We start from the raw sequence: 6,000 nt of genomic DNA, 5'->3' as shown, positions 1-6,000 counted from the left end.
TTTAATTTTTGAGGAACTGTCGTACTGTTTTCCAAAATGGTTGCACAATTTTACATTTCCACCAGCAGTGTACAAGGATTTCAATTTCTCCACATCCTGGCTACACTTGTTATTTTCTGTTGGTTTGTTTGTTTCTTTAATTGTAGCCATCCTAGTGGATATGAGGTGGTATGTCACTGTGGTTTTGATTTGCATTTCTCTAATGATTAGTAATGTTGAGCCTATTTTTGTATGCTTGTTGGTAATTTGTATATCTTCTTTGGAGAAATGTTTATTCATGTTATTTGCCCATTTTTTAATCAGGTTATTTTGTTTTTGTTAAATTATAGGAGTTCTTTATATATTCTGGATTAATCCCTTATCAGATACATGATTTGCAAATATTTTCTCCCATTCTGTATGTTGCCTTTCATTCTATTAATTGTCTTTTGCTGGACAGAAGTTTTAAATTTTGATGTAGTCCAATTTGTCTTTTTTTTCTTTTGTTACCTGTGCTTTTGCTATCATATCCAAGAAATCACTGCCTAATGTAATATTATGAAGCTCTTCCCCTACGTTTTCTTACAGTTTTATAGTTTTAGCTCTTATGGTTAGGCCTTTGATCCATTTTGAGTTAGTTTTTGTGTGTGGTGTAAAATAGAGTCCAGCTTAATTTTTTTGCATGTGAATATTCAGTTGTGAATGTGCACCATATTTTGAAAAGATTATGCTTTTCCCTCTTGCATTGTCTTAGCACTGTTGTCAAAAATCTGGACTCTCAGCTTCATCCTGCTACTGTACTGTCTTATAGTTTTGTAGTAAGTTTCAAAATCAGGAAGTGTGAGTCCTCTAATTTTGTTCTTTTTCAAGATTGTTTTGGCTATTGTAGGTCTCTTTCATGTCCATGTGGATTTTAGGATCAGGTTGTCAGTTACTCCAAAATAGCCAGCTGAGATTTTGATAAGAATTGAGTTCAATCTGTAGATCAATTTGGGAAGTATTGTCCTCATAACACTATCAAGTCTTCTCATTGATGAACATGGAATTTCTTTCCATTTATTTAGGTTTTGCATTTCTTTCAACAATGTTTTGTAATTTTCAGTGTACAAGTTTTTTTGTTGTTGTTTTTTAATTTGGCCTCGCCATGTGGCATGTGGGATCTTATTTCCCTGTCTAGGGATTGAACCCACGCCCCTTGCAGTGGAAGCACGGAGTCTTTTTTTTTTTTAATTCTTTATTGGAGTATAATTGCTTTACAATGGTGTGTTAGTTCCTGCTTTATAACAAAGTGAATCAGTTATACATATATCCCCATATCTCTTCCCTCTTTCGTCTCCCTCCCTCCCACCCTCCCTATCCCACCCCTCTAGGTGGTCACAAAGCACCGAGCTGATCTCCCTGTGCTATGCGGCTGGGAAGCACGGAGTCTTAACCACTGGACTGCCAGGGAAGTCCCCTGTGCAAGTCTTTTACTTCGTTTGTTAAATTTTTTCCTGTGTATTTGATTCTTTTTTAAGCTATTGTGAATGGAACTGTATTTTTCTTTTGTTTTTTTTTATCCTGGGCCACACATTTTATTTTATTTTTTTAAAATAAATTTATTTATTTATTTAATTTATTTTTGGCTGCGTTGGGTCTTCGTTGCTGTGCACGGGCTTTCTCTAGCTGCGGCAAGCGGGGGCTACTCTTTATTGTGGTGCGCAGGCTTCTCATTGCGGTGACTTCTCTTGTTGCGGAGCACGGGCTCTAGGCACAAGGGCTTCAGTAGTTGTGGCACGCGGGCTCAGTAGTTGTGGCTTGTGGGCTCTAGGACGCAGGCTCAGTAGTTGTGGCGCACGGGCTTAGTTGCTCCGCGGCATGTGGGATTTTCCCGGACCAGGGCTTGAACCCGTGTACCCTGCATTGGCAGACAGATTCTCAACCACTGCGCCACCAGGGAAGCCTGGAACTGTATTCTTAAATTTATTTTTGTATTGTTCATTGCTAGTGTATAGAAATACAAATGATTTTTGCATATTGATCTGGTATCCTACAAAGTTGCTGAACTCATTTGTTAGTAATCATGTGTTTGAGGATTCCTTAGGATTTTCTATATAGAATATCACATCATTTGTGAATAGAAATTGTTTTACTTCTAACATTCCAATTTGTATGGATCTTATTTCTTTTTCTTCACTAATAGCCCTAGCTACAACTTTTATACAGTGTTGAGTAGACATGATGAGAGTGGATATACCTGTCTTATTGCTGATCTTAGGGGTAAAGCCTTTTGGCATAGAACAGGATGTTAGCTGTGGGTTTTTCATAGATGTCCTTTATCACATTGGGGAAAATCCCTTCTATTCCTTGTTTGTTCAGTGCTTTATTTTTTTTATTTTTATTTTTTTTGCGGTACGCGGGCCTCTCACTGTTGTGGCCTCTCCCGTTGCGGAGCACAGGCTCCAGACGCGCAGGCTCAGCGGCCATGGCTCATGGGCCCAGCCGCTCCGCGGCATGTGGGATCTTCCCGGACCGGGGCACGAACCCGTGTCCCCTGCATCGGCAGGCGGACTCTCAACAACTGCGCCACCAGGGAAGCCCAGGATAATGATTTTTTTATCTGCTGATCTCTGCACTTTTATTGGGAGTATTTAATCCATTTATATAAAATATAATTACTAATGATATGTTTTACATCTTTAATTTTATTTGCTTTATATATGTTGTTTGTCTTTTTTGTCCCTCCGTTTCTCTATTACTGCCGTCTTTGTGTTTAATTCATATTTTGTAGTGTACCATTTTAATGCCTTTGTTGTTTCTTTTACTATAATTTTTGAGTTTTTTCTTACTAGTTGCTCCGAGATTACAACTAACATCATAATTTATAACAATCTAGTTGATGTTAATACCGAGTTTCAATAGTATTCAAAACTTTGCTCCAATATAGCTTCATTCCCTCCCCCACTCCTTTGTACTATTATTGTCATACAAAGTATAATTTTACACATTATGAACATATCAACAGACTTTTAATAAGTATTATTTTACACAGCTGTCTTTTTCCATTAGATAGGATAAGTGTTACAACATAAATACATTTATACCATATTTTATATTTCTTTGTATATTAACTTTTACTTATGCTCTTGATTTCTTCATGGGGATTCACATACTGTCTGGTGGCCTTTCATTTCAGCTTGAAGAACAACCTTTAGTATTTCTTGTAAAGAAAGTCTGCTAGCAACAAATTCTCTCACTTTTGGTTTATTTGGGTATGTCTTAATTTTGCCTTCCTTTTTTTTTTAAATATTCATTTATTTGGTTGCACTGGGTCTTAGTTGCAGCATGTGGGCTCCTTAATTGCAGCACACGGGCTCCTTAGTTGTGGCATGTGAACTCTTAGTCGTGGCACGCATGTGGGATCTAGTTCCCTGACCAGGGATTGAACCCAGGCCCCCTGCATTGGGAGCGCAGAGTCTTAACCACTGTGCCACCAGGGAAAGTCCCTCTCCTTCATTTTTGAAGGATAGTTTTTCTGGTTATAGAATTCTTTTTTTTTTTCTTTTTCTTTTTTTTTTTTTGGATGAACTGTGCAGCTTGCGGGGTTTTAGTTCCCTGACCAGGGATTAAACCCATACCCTTGGCAGTGAAAGCAGGGAGTCCTAACCACTGGACCACCAGGCAATTCCCCTTGATTATAGAATTCTTGATTGAGCTTTTTCACTTCAGCACTTTGAATATATTATCCCACTGCCTCCTGGCCTTCATCGTTGCTGATGAAACATTAGCAGTTACTCTTATTGAGGGTACTTTGTACATGATAAGTTGTTTTTCTATTGCTGCTTGTAGGATTCTCTCTTTGTCTTCCAGTAGTTTGACTCTGATGTGTTTAAGTGTGTATTTCTTTGAGTTTATATTATCTTGACGTCATTGAGCTTCTCAGATGTGTAGATTAATTTTTTTAATAAAATCTGAGATTAGGCCATGATTCCTCCAATACTATAATATTTATATCTTCCCCCCCCTTATAGAACTCCCATTGTACATATTTTGGTATGCATGATGGTTACCACAAGTCCCTGAGGCTGTGTTCATTTTTCCCTTTTTTTTTTTTGTTCTTAAGAGTGGACAATTTCTGTTTTCCATCTTCACATATATAGATTCTTCAAACCTGAAGCCACTTCAAACCTGCTTTTGAGCACCTCTAATAAAAAAAACTTTTATTCAGGCTTTCGTTTTTTAGAGCAGCTTAAGGTTCACAATGAAATTGAGGGGAAGGTACAGAAATTTCCTATATATCCCCTGCCCCCACACGTACATAGCTTCCTCCATTATAACATCCTCAACCAGAGTGGTAACATTGTTACATTGATGAACCTACATTGACACATCTTAATCAGCCAAAGTCCATAATTTACATTAGGGTTCACTCTTGGTGTTGCACATGCAATGAATTTGGACAAATGCATAATGGTATCCATCATTATAATATACAGAGTATTTTCACTGCACTAAAAATCCTCTGTGCTCTGCCTACACCCCCCTCCCCACAATCCCAGCAACCACTGATCCTTTTGCTATCTCTATACTTTTGCCTTTTCCAGATGTCATATAGTTAGAAACATACAGTATGTAGCTTTTTCATATTGGCTTCTTCCACTTAGTAATATATATTTACGGTTCCTCCATGTCTTTTTTATAAAATATTTATTTAATTTATTTATTTTCTTTATTTTTTTTGGCTGCGTCTGGTCTTAGTTGCGGCATGCAGGCTCTTCGTCATAGCGCACGGGCTTCTTTCTAGTTGTGGCATGCAGGGTTTTTTTCTCTAGTTGTGGTGCACAGGCTCCAGGACACGTGCGCTCTGTAGTTTGTGGCACACGGACTCTCTTGTCAAGGCACTCGAGCTCAGTAGTTGTCGTGTGCCAGCTGAGTTGCCCCGCAGCATGTGGGATCTTAGTTCCCCGACCAGGGATTGAACCCGCATCCCCTGCATTGGAAGGTGGATCCTTAACCACTGGACCACCAGGGAAGTCCCCAGTTCCCCCATCTGTTTTCATGGCTTGATAGTTCATTTCTTTTTAGTGTTGAATAATATTCCATTATCTGGGTGTACCACAGTTTATTTACTCACTCACCTACTGAAGGACATCTTGGTTGCTTCCAAGGTTTAGCAGTTATGAATAAAGCTGCTCTAGACCTTAATGTGCAGGTCTTAGTGTAGAAATAACTTTTCAGCTCCTTTGGGTAAATACTAAGGAGCATGAGTGCTGGATCATGTGGTAAGAGTATGTTTAGTTTTTTAAGAAACCATCAAACTATCTTCCAAAGTGGCTGTATTACTGTGCATTCCCACCAGCAATGAGTGAAGGTTCCTTTTGCTCCACATCCTCGCCAGTATTTGGTGTTGTCAGTGTTCCAGATTCTGGACATTCTAATAGGTGTGTAATGGTATCATGTTGTTGTGTGTTTTTTTTGGCTGTACGCGGGCCTCTCACTGTTGTGGCCTCTCCCATTGCGGAGCACAGGCTCCGGACGCGCAGGCTCAGCGACCATGGCTCACGGGCCCAGCCGCTCCGTGGCATGTGGAATCCTCCTGGACCGGGGCACGAACCCGCGTCCCCTGCATTGGCAGGCAGACGCTCAACCACTGCACCACCAGGGAAGCCCTTGTTGTTTTTTTAAAATAAATTTATTTATTTATTTATTTATTTATTTATTTATTTATTTATGGCTGCGTTGGGTCTTCGTTGCTGTGTGCAGGCTTCTCATTGCAGTGGCTTCTCTTGTTGTGGAGCACAGGCTCTAGGGTGCAGCCTCAGTGGTTTTGGCGCATGGGCTTAGCTGCTCCGCGGCATGTGGAATCTTCCCGGACCAGGGCTCAAACCCGTGTTCCCTGTATTGGCAGGCGGATTCTTAACCACTGTGCCACCAGGGAAGCCCCATGTTGTTGTTTTAATTTGCACTTCCTAATGACATATAATGTGCAGCATGTTTTCATATGCTTATTTGCCATCTGTATATCTTCTTTGATGAAATATC

The sequence above is a fragment of the Orcinus orca genome, chromosome 8 (genome assembly GCF_937001465.1).
Source record: "Orcinus orca chromosome 8, mOrcOrc1.1, whole genome shotgun sequence".
Classification (NCBI taxonomy): Eukaryota; Metazoa; Chordata; class Mammalia; order Artiodactyla; family Delphinidae; genus Orcinus; species Orcinus orca.
Note: the sequence above shows the minus strand (reverse complement) of the source record.